At 43.4% G+C, this 14,027-nt stretch overlaps 1 pseudogene; it reads left to right on the forward strand.

Moving 5' to 3' along the window:
- LOC102278599 (cardiolipin synthase (CMP-forming) pseudogene) overlaps positions 1–14,027 on the forward strand; it is a 40,997-nt pseudogene that overhangs the window by 1,266 nt on the left and 25,704 nt on the right.

The raw sequence follows: 14,027 nt of genomic DNA on the forward strand, positions 1-14,027 counted from the left end.
ACTCTTGCTAAGTCACTTGCTAAGTCGTGAAGATCCCCTGGAGGAAGGCATGGCAACCCACTCCAGTATTCTTTCCTGGAGAATTCCATGAATAGAGAAGTCTGGCAGGCTACTGTCCATGGGGTCATGAAGAGTAGGACATGACTGAGCATGCTTGGACATTTGGAAATATCCCAAACCAAATAGCCTTTTGTTTATACCACAAAGAAGCACACAGTCTTAGTATGCTATTAAAAACATCATTAGAAAAAATGCCACACAATTCTTTTAGACAGGAGAAGCAGAGGCATAAATAACATTGATCAAAAACGCACAAGTTAACTTTTCTGTCCAGGGTACCACCTGAGGCAGGTACCACCTAGCTTCTGATTCAAAACAAAGCCCCCAGAGAGGACCCAGTGCACGGGAGGTGCTGGAGCTGATGAGATTAGTGCACTCAAGCTATTTGAAGCAGAGAACATGGTTACTGAGGGGCACAAGGGCCCGGGAAAGAGTTTATTAAAAGCAATGAAATAAAGTTCTGAAAAGTTTGACATTCTTCCTTACTCTAGGACAATAAAGATGCTACTCAACAAGCACCTGAATTACATAAGAGCTCAGGAGTACAAAAGTGTGTGAGTGGATGCTGTGTTCCTATGACACTCATCTCTGAAAACCCATTGCTAAATACAAGGTGTTGGAACTTCCCTGATGGTCCAGTGAATAAGAATCCACCGTACAGTGCAGGGGATACCATTCGATCCTGGTCTGGGAACCAAGATCCCACATGCCATGGAGCAACTAAGCCCACGGGCCACAACTACTGAGCCCAAGTGCTCTGGAGTCCACGCGCCACAGCGAGAGTCCACGAGTGGTAACAAGGATCTTGGATGACACAGCGAAGACCCTGTGTGCCACAAGGAAGATCTGACACAGCCAAGTAAATGAATAAGTTTTCCAGTAACAAGTAAATAAATAAATACAAGATGTCATGGACAATGTCAAGAATTTGATTAGGAATTCTGTAAGTAACCACATGAACAAATACTTTCAATTCCATTGGACACTATTCAGACATACATAAAGCAGAGAAATGCAAGATTTGTAAAGCACCCACTATGTGAGATGGACAGTCCAGATATTCACTCCATGATTTCTTCAATATGCTCACCAGGTTTAAGATATGGTAAATCTTGATGTCAGGCATAGTAGAAGAGAAACATATTTTTGGATCAAATCATATTTCTCTGAAACATAGTATGGGCTATTTAGACAATAAAACTTTTAGTGTGAGAAGCCAATTCAGATAAATAGTATTCCTGCTAGCCTTAGCTGAGGTGTCATTTTAAATAAAAAATAAACTGTGAATGACCAAATTGACTGTCTTGTTCTTTAGCCTTTTTGCATTTTTTAAGAGAAATATTAAATACTCCTTAAGAGATTTTCAATATCCCAAACTCTGACCAAAAACTCTCACCAGTCCAGGCCTCTAACTGCCCTGCCACAGTAGATCTTGGCTCTTCAACCTCCTTGGGACCCCCAGTTTCTTGATGGGACCTCTTTATTGATATTTCTTACTCAGAGCCTTAGGGCTTCCTGGCTGCTCTCTCAGGGGCCAGGGTGACCTTCCTATACACAGATGGGATCAGGTCTCTCCACCACTTGAGACTTTTTGGCAGGTTCCTATGGCCTTCAGGATAAGGGCTGATGGCCTTGACTTGATTTTCAAGCCTGGCCCTAATCTGGCTCCTAGGAACTAGAGCCCTCTCCTCATTTGGCCCAGGCTCTGATCATCATCGCCACCATGGCCACCAGTGCGCCCTTCATTGTGCTGCCGTCATCACTTTGTAGATGCCTTTGCCATAGCACTTGTCACACTCACACAGCACAGTAATCATCTGTCTGCCCTCCCACACAAACACCCATCAGAGACTTCTTATGGGCAGGGACTAAACTTTATTAATCCCTGTGTTCCCAATGTCTGATATTAAATGGTGAACCAACACATGCATAAATGAATGAATGGATAAATAAATATGTTAGATGCTACCAATATGTACCAAGAGCATGTTATATATTGGTTTCTATGCAAAACTCTTTACATGCATTATCTCATTTAATTATAACAACATCCTTATCAGGTGTGCACCATTTTATCTGCTTTACAGATGAGGAAACCAGAGTTTAGAGGGGTTCTGGAACTTGCTCAATTCCCACAGTGGTAAGCAAAAGAGTTCTGTGAGACTCCAGTGTCAGATTTCTACCTGGTCCACTTAGACCAAGGAGAATGGGGAGCACCAGACATTACGGTTTCCTGCTTCATTCTATAGGAGGACTTGCTCACTTTAAAGAAATATGTCAGGACTGTTCAAGGACATGTCCATTGAAGAAGGTTCATCAAATGCCTTCTCCCAGCCCAATCCATGCACCCCTGACAGCCAGTTAAATTCAGTTCAGTTGCTCTGCTGCTGCTGCTGCTGCTGCTAAGTCACTTCAGTCGTGTTCGACTCTGTGCAACCCCATAGATGGCAGCCCACCAGGCTCCCCCGTCCCTGGGATTCTCCAGGCAAGAAAGAACACTGGAGTGGGTGTTCAGTCGGTTAGTCATGTCCAACTCTTTGCAACCCCATGGACTGTAGCACTCCAGGCTTCCCTGTCCATCACCAACTCCCAGAGCTTACTCAAACTCATGTCCATTGAGTCGGTGATGCCATCCAACCATCTTATCCTCTGTCGTCCCCTTCTCCTCCCGCCTTCAATCTTTCCAAGCATCAGGGGCTTTCCAAATGAGTCTGTTCTTCACATCAGGTGGCCAAAGTATTGGAGTTTCAGCTTCAGCAGCAGTCCTTCCAGTGAATATTCAGGACTGATTTCCTTTAGGATGGACTGGTTGGATCTCCTTGCAGTCCAAGGGACTCTCAAGAGTCTTCTCCAACACCACAGTTCAAATCCATCAATTCTTTGTTGCTCAGATCTCTTTATAGTCTATCTCTCACATTCATACATGACTACTGGAAAAATCATAGCTTTGACTAGAAGGACCTTTGTTGGCAAAGTAATGTCTCTGCTTTTTATTTTTTTTTATTATTTTATTTTATTTTTAACTTTACAATATTGTATTGGTTTTGCCATATATCAACATGAATCCACCACAGGTATACACATGTTCCCAATCCTGAACCCTCCTCCCTCCTCCCTCCCCGTACCATCCCTCTGGGGCCTCCCAGTGCACCACTGATGTATAGAACAGTCTTTTGGACTCTGTTTTTTAATATGCTGTCTAGGTTGGTTATAGCTTTTCTTCCAGGAGCAAGTGTCTTTTGATTTCATGGCTGCAATCACCATCTGCAATAATTTTGGAGCCCAAAAAAATAGTCTGTCACTATTTCCATTGTTTCTCCATCTATTTGCCATGAAGTGATGGGATCATGATCTTAGATTTTTGAATGTTGAGTTTTAAGCCAACTTTTTCACTCTCCTCTTTCACTTTCATCACGAGGCTCTTTAGTTCTTCTTCGCTTTCTGCCATAAGGGTGGTGTCATCTGCATATCTGAGGTTATTTATATTTCTCCTGGCAATCTTAATTCCAGCTTGTGCTTCATCCAGCTCAGCGTTTCTCATGATGTACTCTGCATATAAGTTAAATAAGCAGGGTGACAATATACAGACTTGATGTACTCCTTTCCCAATTTGCAACCAGTCTGTTGTTCCATGTTCAATTCTAACTATTGCTTCTTGACCTGCATACAGATTTATCAGGAGACAGGTAAGGTGGTCTAGTATTCCCATCTCTTTAATAATTTTTCAGTTTGTTGTGATCCACATAGTCAAAGGCTTTGGCATAGTCAATAAAGCAGAAGTAGATGTTTTTCTGGAACTCTTTTGCTTTTTTGATGATCCAGTGAATGTTGGCAATTTGATCTGTGGTTCCTCTGCCTTTTCTAAAACCAGGTTGAACATCTGGAAGTTCATGATTCACACACTGTTGAAGCCTGGCTTGAAGAATTTTGAGCATGACTTTACTAGCGTGTGCGATAAGTGCAATTGTGTGGTAGTTTGAGCATTCTTTGGCATTGCCTTTCTTTGGGACTGGAATGAAAACTGACATTTTTCCAGTCCTATGGCTAGTGCTGAGTTTTCCAAATTTGCTGTTATGTTGAGTGCAACACTTTCACAGTATCATCTTTTAGGATTTGAAAGAGCTCAACTGGAATTCCATCATCTCCACTAGTTTTGTCCATAGTGATGCTTCCTAAGGCCCACTTGACTTCTCATTCCAGGATGTCTGGTGAGTGATCACACTATCATGGTTATCTGGGTCATGAAGATTTTTTCAATATAGTTCTTCTGTGTATTCTTGCCACCTCTTCTTAATATCTTCTGCTTCTGTTAGGTCTATACTATTTCTGTCCTTTATTGTGCCCGTCTTTGCATGAAATGTTCCCTTGGCATCACTAATTTTCTTGAAGAGATCTCTAGTTTCCCATTCTATTGTTTTCTACTGAATAGGATACTTTCCCATTCTATTGTTTTCCTCTATTTCTTTGCATTGACCACTGATAAAGGCTTTCTTATCTCTCCTTGATATTCTTTGGAGCTCTGCATTCAAATGGGTATCTTTCCTTTTCTCCTTTGCCTTTAGCTTCTCTTCTTTTCTCAGCTATTTTTAAGGCCTCCTCAGACAACCATTTTGCCTTTTTTGTGTTTCTTTTTCTGACAGTTAGAGAAAGCCCTGGTTATTATGGAACACCCAACCATGCCATTCTACTTCATTCCTCCTTTTAATGCTTTGACCCTCCACCCATTCTGCTTCTCAGTAAATTCCCTCCCATCCCCCTAAACCCTCCTAGGCCCTTTCTCTGGGAAGCCTGCCTTGGTTCCTCCCATCACACCCACCACGCAACTTCCCTCCCGTTTGTCCTTTCTTTGTGCTTCCTCTGGACTTTGCACACATGCTTATCCTTATTTATATTATTATTTGCTTATGTGTCAGCCTTCCTTGCTAGGCTCTAAACTCCTTGAGAACAATGTCTCACCAGCCTTCAACACCTCCTTCACACTCTGCCTGAAGTTTTACTAAGGCTTAGAAAAAGAATCGGAGAAGGCAATGTCAACCCATTCCAGTACTCTTGCCTGGAAAATCCCAAGGACAGAGGAGCCTGGTAGGCTGCAGTGCATGGGGTTGCAAAGAGTTGGACACGACCGAGCGCCTTCACTTTCACTTTTCACTTTCATGCATTGGAGAAGGAAATAGCAACCCACTCCAGTGTTCTTGCCTGGAGAATCCCAGGGATGGGGGAGCCTGATGGGCTGCCATCTATGGGGTCGCACAGAGTCGGACATAACTGAAGCAGCAGTAAAAGAATCCACCACACAGGGCCAGCTTCAACCTCCACTTGACACCTGTGTGGCCCCCATCCCTCACTCTTACTCTCCTAAGTCTCTCTTCTGTCCATCATTTTTTGGACCATGCACTCACCTGGGATGGGATTTTGTCCTCCCCTCTCCCCTCCCTGGGCTTCCCTGGTAGTTCATATGGTAAAGAATCTGCCTGCAATGCAAGAGACCCAGGTTTGATCCCTGGTTTGGGAAGATCCCCTGCAGAAGGGAATGGCTGCCCCTCCAGTGTTTTAGCCTGGAGAATTCCATGAACAAAGGGGCTTGGAAGTCTATAATCCATGGGGTTGCAAAGTGTTGAACATGACTGAGTGACTAGCACTTTCACTTTCTCTTTCCTCCCCTCCCTTCCTTCTTCCCACCACCCTATCTTCCACTCAGGCTTCTGGCCCAATCTCTGAGGTCTGAGAGCCAGTCCTGCCTCATCCCCATGTCCAGGTCTGTGCTCAGGTCCCTTCATATGTGGACTGGGAGATTTGAAAGGCATCCTGTTCATCTCTGTATCCTCAGGGTAAGCACAGAACCAGTGGTTAGCAGTAGACACTGAAGAAAAGGGCTTCCCAGTTAGCTCACCTGGTAAAGAATCCCCATGCAATGCAGGAAACCCCAGTTCAATTCCTGCGACCCCAGTTAAATTCTTAGCCAGGCTACCCAATCCAGTATTCTTGGGTTTCCCTGGTGGCTCAGATGGCAAAGAATCCTCCTGAAGTGTGGGAGACCTAGGTTTGATCCTTGGGTTGGGAAGATCCCCTGGAGGAGGGCATGGCAACCCACTCCAGTATTCTTGCCTGAAGAATACCATGGACAAAAGAACGTGATGGGCTACAGTCCATGGGGGTCACAAAGAGGCAGACACAACTGAGCGACTATGAACAGCAAGCACACAGCACTGAAGAAAAACCAAGATTAATGACTATAGTGTTTATAATATGTCAGCCAAGGTACAAACTGCTTTGCATACATCATCTCATACTCCTTGCCACCATAATACTCTTTGAGGTATAAATTTTTGTCCTTGTATTGCAGGTGGGAAAACTAAAGGTTAGAAAGATTAATAGCTTGCCCATGGTGACACAGCTAGAAAATAGTCCAGATCCAGGATTCAAATCCATGTCTATCTGATACAGAAGCCTATACTCTAGACCAGCACACTTGATCCATATTAGAGGAACTGGAAGTCAGTTCAGGAGACCATTCCAAGGAAGAAAACACTACCAGTATACAAGAAATTTCTCCAAACATGAACATGACCTAAGGTTTTTAAAGAAACAGAATGTAGAATGCACATGGACAATCACTCCACCAAATGCAAGTCCAGTGATTAAATCATTCAAGCCACTATTTGAAAGTATTTGCTGAACACCTGTTTTGTTAACTGAGAATGAGACATGCATGGTTCTTGCCCTCAAGAAGTTTATGCTCTAGTGAGGGAAACAGACTGTCAATACGAAACAAGTTTTAAAGTATAACTAAATATCATGGTGAGTTCAGTGAGGTTCAAGTTAAACCCTACGTGAATGGCGTGGGGAGAACGTTAGGGCTGCACCAGGTGTTTGAGGTGTTCGGGGAGATGGCCTGGCAGTGCGCTCTGAAGCATGTTGACTTTATAGAGTGGAATAAAACATGTGGAAATCCCATCCATAAACCGCCCCCCACACACACACTGCCATGGGAGAGAAAGAAAAAGAGAGGGAGGAAAAGAGGAGGGAAGGAAGAAATGTAGGAAGGAAAGAAAAAAGGAAGGGAGGGAGGGAGAGAGGAGGGAAAAGTACAAGGTCCAACCTAAGAGGCATGTTGGTTGAGTTCTGAAAGGAAAGTTAATGATGAGCCACATCCCAACCCAGTGGGAGCTTCCGCTTTCAGGCATCTGTTTGTCCCTCTGCTGGGAAGTGTCTGATGATGCCTCAGAGCCCACATGCCTGAGGCAAACCTTGGTGCCAGACACTCCAGCAAGTCGGCCTTCAATCACAGATGTAGTAAAAAGAAGAGCAAACACTCTCTCCTCAAAGTCCTTTGTTTTTCCCTCCTTACACACAAGCCAACACAGCTGAGGGTGTGATTCGAATCCCTAATGCCTCTTTGAGGTATGGATTTTGAGGGGTTCAAGCAGGTCTGCCCCCTTGGGGTGTGTGGCAGGGTCAGGAGGAGGGCAATCTAAATATAATAGTAGTGTTAGCCCCTTTATGATGGCCAGCCTTACACAATCCCACAAAACAAGCATGCCTGCCAACAGCAGCAATTTGCCCACCAGGCCACCCTCCTAGAATTGAACTGACTACAGGTCCCTGGGACAACCACATGAACACAAGGGCTAGAGCCCCTAGAGGCAACTGGTCAACCCCTGCACACACTGAAGGATTGGAGAGTGCTGTGAAGAGGAGAAACAGGACCAGAGACCAAGGCCCATGTATGTTTCTGTCTGGGCCCAAGGCACCCTGTCCCTATGGCACTGCCCATCCAGATATTCCTGGACACCAGAAGGGAATCTTCTTTAAGAAATGCACTCCAGAATGAGGGACCTCCTCAGGACCAGGGCTCAGAGGAGGGTCCCACTGCTCAAGTCTAAGGACAGTACTGGGTTTAGCTCTTCTTCCAGCTCCACTGTGTGTGTGTGTGTGTGTGTGTGTACGTGTGTGTGTGTGGAGGGAGGGGAACAATCTGGCCTCTGTGGGCTCAACAAAGCGTTTTCCCATACCATCTCTTTGGTGACTCTTCTACACCCTTTAGGGTAATACTCTCTTTCTCATTAAAAGAGAAAAACCAAAGCAAAGAGCTGGAAAGCCCCCAGAGACCCATCAACTGCCCCTTTCCATGACTAAAGGGTCAGACATTCATTTACTCCTCCATAGGGCAGGGATCACCCTTCACAACCATTGTCACAGCCTAACTATGTCCTGCCATTCTCCATGCTCAAACCTCACAGTCAGCTGTGGTGTCACTTATATGTGATGGGTAGTCAAAACTTCTCCTAAACCCAGTCACTAAATGCTCCTGAGACTCTCCATGTGCTTGCAGCTTAGAAACAAAGAAGGCAAGAGTCTAACAATCTGGGTTGATTCCATTGCAATAGAACTTTCAGAATTCTGTTATGACCCTTGAATTTACTCTCAAAATAGGTGGGTCTTCCTGAGTCTTGCAGCTTGATTTATAATGATCTTGCATTGGTTGAGCTTGTGAAGAAAGTTTCATTTCCCTTCATCATTAGTGGCCAGGGAAGAAGTCGTAGAGGCAGAGAGAGTTCTGCTGTCTGAGGTCCCCAGGTTTTAGAGTGATGTCTATGTGAAAGTATTTGGCAAATCAGGGTACCATATAGGTTTGGCTGGAAGGCCAGTCCAGACTCTAGGTCCCCCACTTCTCAGGAGATGGAGGCTCCGCTCCCTTCTCCCACCCTACTGTTTCTTCCAGTAGTGGCTAAGTGAGACTGTCCTCAGTTCAAGCCCAGCGATCTGGGCCTATGGAATACAGAGGAGCAGGGTGCACACTCAGGAAGGAGTTTGCCAACTTCCTAACCTGTTTTCTGGGAAAATAACAAACTACTCTTTTCAACACTTCTTAAAAATGCTACCCGAGGAGCGAAGCTCTTCAGGAAGCCCTGTTATATGGCTCAAAGATGCTGGTTAACTATAGCAAATTTCTGAGTTTGGGTGGCTGTAGGAAGTAAATTCCTGTTAGAAAGGAGGAACTGGCTCCAGGTGGGGCCTGCCTTAGCTGAGACCTTCTTGAGACATAGATTCCCAGGAAAAATGCTTCTGACCATCAAAGAGCCTGTGGAGTGAATCTGTAGAAAAGGTCTTTATAGGCAGAGCTTCAACTCCCAGGTTTGGGCACGTAGGCACATGTGTTAGATTCTGGAGCACAACCAAAGCTCCCCATTCTTGCCTGATGACTATTGCCCAAATTCCACAATCAGAGCGTCCTGGTTTTGACTTGAGGTAAACCATGTAAAAATGGAAATATCTCATGATAATAGTCTCACTGATTGACGTTTCCTTCAATGAATGAGATAACTACATTCTTTCCCATAAATAGGTTTAGATTGGGAGGAGGAAGGGAAGAAGCACCACAAGGTACCTGGTCTTCCAGAAGAGGTTTAATAAGGCTCTGCTACAAGTCAAAAGGAATGTAAGTGACTGTCTGGCTCAGCAGTCCCAATTCAAGGCATTTCTCCAAAGAAGACATGCTGATGGCCAAAAATCACATGAAGAGATGTTCAACATCACTAGTTATCAGAGAAATGCCAATCAAAACTACCTCATACTGGTCAGAAGGGTCACCATCAAGGAATATACAAATAATAAATGCTGGAGAGGGTGTGAAGAGAAGGGCATCCCATTACACTGTCGGTGGGAATGTAAATCGGTGCAGCCACTGTGGAGAACAGTATGGATGTTCCTTAAAAAAAAAAAAAAAAAAAACTAAAAAAAAAATCTACCATATGATCCAGCAATCTCATTCCTAGGCATATACCCAAAGAAAAATGTAATTCAAAAAGATACATACACCTCAATGTTCATTGCAGCACTATTTACAATAGCCAGGACATGAAAGCAACTTAAATGTCCATCAATAGAGGAATGGATAAAGAATATGTGGTACATAGATACAATGGAATATTAGTCAGTCATTGAAAAGAATGAAATCATGTCATTTGCAGAAACATGTATGAACCTAGAGATTGTCATACTGAGTCAGACATAGTCAGACAAAGACAGACATCATATGATATCACTTATATGTGGAATTCAAAAAAAATACAGTATAAATGAACTTATTTACAAAACAGAGTCACAAACATGGAAAACAAATTGTGGTTACCAAGGGATAACAAGGGAGGGAAAAATTGGGAGACTGGGACTGACATATATATAGATATATATACACTACTATATAAAAAATAGATAATTAACAAGATCCTGCTGTATAGCATAAGGAGCTCTACTCAGTACTCTGTAACAGCCTACATGCGAAAAGAACCTTAGAAAAAGAGTGGATATATGTATATGTATAACTGATACCCTTTGCCGTACATCTGAAACTAACACAACTTTGTAAATCAACTATACTCCAATTTTAAAAAAGCCCCAATTCACAGTCCGCAGGGCAAACTCAGACTGTGTTGCTTGTCTAGAGTGAAGTCTAATACAAGATCCAAACTTTCTGTCTTTTAAGTGGGATATGAGCTCCCCAGTCCATCACAGAGCCCACCACCCTCACCAGCCTGCATCTACTTCTATTCAAGACAGCTGGCCTAAAGCTGTGTGTGTTTTTGACCCTTGAATTCTAGTCCAATTTTTTACTCAATGCAAAAATCCTTCAACAACATCATACATTCTTTGCTCTTTCATTTTTCATATATTCCTTAAAAATATGTACTGAGTACCTAGTATAGGTTAGCTTATAAATACATAGAATTTTGGAGCATGAAGAGCCCTTGGAGATACTCTCGCTCACCACTTCACAGGTAATATAAGTGAGGTGCAGGCAGTTGCATGACATGTAACACCACCAAGCTGCTCTGTAGTTGTGGCTGTCTCTCTTGAGACTGCAGGGACCTCTCTAAACCCAATTACACTATGACCACACCCCCCCCCCAATGCCTAGCTCAGTGATTCTCAAAGTGAAGCCCAGGGTCTCTGGGGTCCCTGTGACCCTTTCAGGGCAGCTATGAGGTCAAACTTGTCTCCACTCATGAATGTATGTTGAACTTTTCCAGAGGTACCAATAGCTAACATGGAAGTAACCTAGATGTCCATCAGCAGACGAATGGATAAGAAAGCTGTGGTACACAATGGAGTATTACTCAGCTATTAAAAAGAATGCATTTTAATCAGTTCTAATGAGGTAGATGAAACTGGAACCTATTATACAGAGTGAAGCAAGTCAGAAAGAAAAACACCAATAAGTATATTAACACATAAATGTGGAATTTAGAAAGATGGTAATGATGACCCTATATGCGAGACAGCAAAAGAGACACAGATGTAAAGAACAGACTTTTGGACTCTGTGAGAGAAGGTGAGGGTGGGATGATTTGAGAGAATAGCATTGAAACATGTATATTATCATATGTGAAATAGATCGCCAGTCCAGGTTCGATGCATGAGACAGGGTGCTCAGGGCTGGTGCACTGGGATGACCCTGAGTGATGGGATGGGGAGGGTGGTGGGAGTGGGGTTCAGGATGGGGGACACATGTACACCCATAGCTGATGCATGTCGATGTATGGCAAAAACCACTACAATATTGTAAAGTAATTAGCCTCCAAGTAAAATTAATTAAGTTTATGGGGAGGGAGGAGGGAGGAGGGTTCAGGATGGGGAACACATGTATACCTGTGGCGGATTCATTTTGATATTTGGCAAAACTAATACAATTATGTAAAATTTAAAAATAAAATAAAATTTTAAAAAAATTAAGTTTAAAAAAGAAAATCTGCCAACACAACACTGTAAATCAACTATACATCAATAAAAACAGAAAAGAAAGAAAAAAGATGTGTGATATTGCAACAGATTCAAGATAGAAATAGATACTAAGAATATTAGTAGATATGAGAATATTAAGTCTATAATTAAACAGGTTTGTCCAGGTATATGTTACTAAACTATGCTACTGTTCTCATTAAAATTTTTCAGAAAATATATTTTTATTTAAAAACATGCTATTTATATTAATATTTAATAAGCCTTCTGTTAACATTTATCCTTAGCCTTTAAAAATACACAGTTTTCAATTTCTCACTCAGTTTCTGATATGCTATAAATAAATATCAGCTTCTCTTGTGGCTCAGTTGATTATCAATATTAATAAATATCAGAAGATATAACCATCATAAACTACAGCTTTCTGGGGTCTTCAATAATTTTTAAGAGTATAAATAGATCTTGAATTCAAAAGTTTGATATCTGTTAATCTATTCTGATAAATCTAGCAAAGGCAAATTTGTATTACTTGAACTTTTCCACTAAGCATATATTCATATATAAGTTGCTTAATTTTTTAACAAGGAAAAAAGTGAATGGAGATCTGTTTTGGCTTCTTTGAGTTGAAAAATGGGGCCTTGCAAAAGACAGACTTATGTCCAGGCTCAGTCTGACTTGAGCCCTTCCACCACCAAAGACCAGGAGTTAGGCTGGACATGTGGTTATCAAAGGATGGAATTGGGTCTGGCATACCTAATTTGGACTTATGTCTCAGCCTCCAAATGTGGTCCTCTTGTTTCCATCTTAGAGACAAGTGCCACCATCCCAGGGGCCTAGGCCTGAGACTAGGCTCCTTTTTCAGTCTCTCCTCTTGCTTTCTGCCACACTCATCATTGCCACCTTCCCCAGCAGCTTTACTGCCTTTCCTTCACTGCAGCAGCCATAGGTGGGGCAGCCTTTATCTTGGGCTTGGAGTTGGGCCTTGTGTCTTCCCTAGGCGCAGGTCTCCTCTAGTCCCCCCATCCATGGCAGCTCCTCTATGTCCCCAGAGTAACCTTTGTATTGCCTGAATCTGATCATGAGCATCCATCCTGCTCAACTTTCTTTGTCATATTGAAGGTCTCCTGTAATCTGGCCCCTGAGCGCAAACTGGCCTCAACACTTGCACTTGTGTCTTACAACTCTGTCTTCAACCATGGAGAGCATCTCTAGGAGATGGTGAAGGACAGGGAAGCCTAGTGTGCTGCAGTCCACGGGGTCAGACACAACTTTGTGACTGAGCAACTACAGCACAGAGTTCTTTTTCTATCTCCAACCCACCAAAAGGCTCAGGGACTTTCCACTTAGGGTTTGGATTTCCCTTAGTCTAGAACGGGTTTCCCTGATAGCTCAGCTGATAAAGAATCCACCTGCAATGAAGGAGACCCCGGTTCAATTCCTGGGGCAGGAAGATCTGCTGGAGAAGGGATAGGCTACCCACTCCAGTATTCTTGGGCTTCACTTGTGACTCAGCTGGTAAAGAACCTGAGTTGATCCCTGGGTTGGGAAGATCCCCTGGAGAAGGGAAAGGCTACCCACTCCAGTATTCTGGCCTAGAGAATTCCATGGACTGAACTGTATAATCCATGGGGTCGCAAAGAGTCAGACACAACTGAGTGACTTTCACTTTCACTTAGTCTGGAACACACATCGTCCTACTTATCTACCTGGCAAACTCCATACATCAGGTCTTAGCTCTGGAACTCCCTTCTTCTGGAGGAAATTCCAGCTCCTGGAAAGGCCTGCTGCTGCTGCTACTGCTAAGTCACTTCAGTCGTGTCCGACTCTGTGCGACCCCATAGACGGCAGCCCACTAGTCTCCGCCATCCTGGGATTCTCCAGGCAAGAACACTGGAGTGGGTTGCCATTGTCTTCTCCAATGCATGAAAGTGAAAAGTGAAAGTGAAGTCGCTCAGTCGTGTCCGACTCTTCGCAACCCCATGGACTGCAGCCTACCAGGCTCCTGCATCCATGGGATTTTCCAGGCAAGAGTACTGGAGTGGGGTGCCATTGCCTTCTCCACCTGGAAAGGCCTAGTACAAAGTTAAACAGACAATAAGCATTTGATAAAACGAATGAATCTTGGAAAACACCATTCTATATTGTCTGTTAAATTTCTGTGCTTTATTAATTGTAGCATTATGAACTGAACTGATAATTGCCATCCTGCAGAGGTAGTGGTCTTTGCT

The sequence above is a fragment of the Bos mutus genome, chromosome 29 (assembly GCF_027580195.1).
Source record: "Bos mutus isolate GX-2022 chromosome 29, NWIPB_WYAK_1.1, whole genome shotgun sequence".
Taxonomy (NCBI): Eukaryota; Metazoa; Chordata; class Mammalia; order Artiodactyla; family Bovidae; genus Bos; species Bos mutus.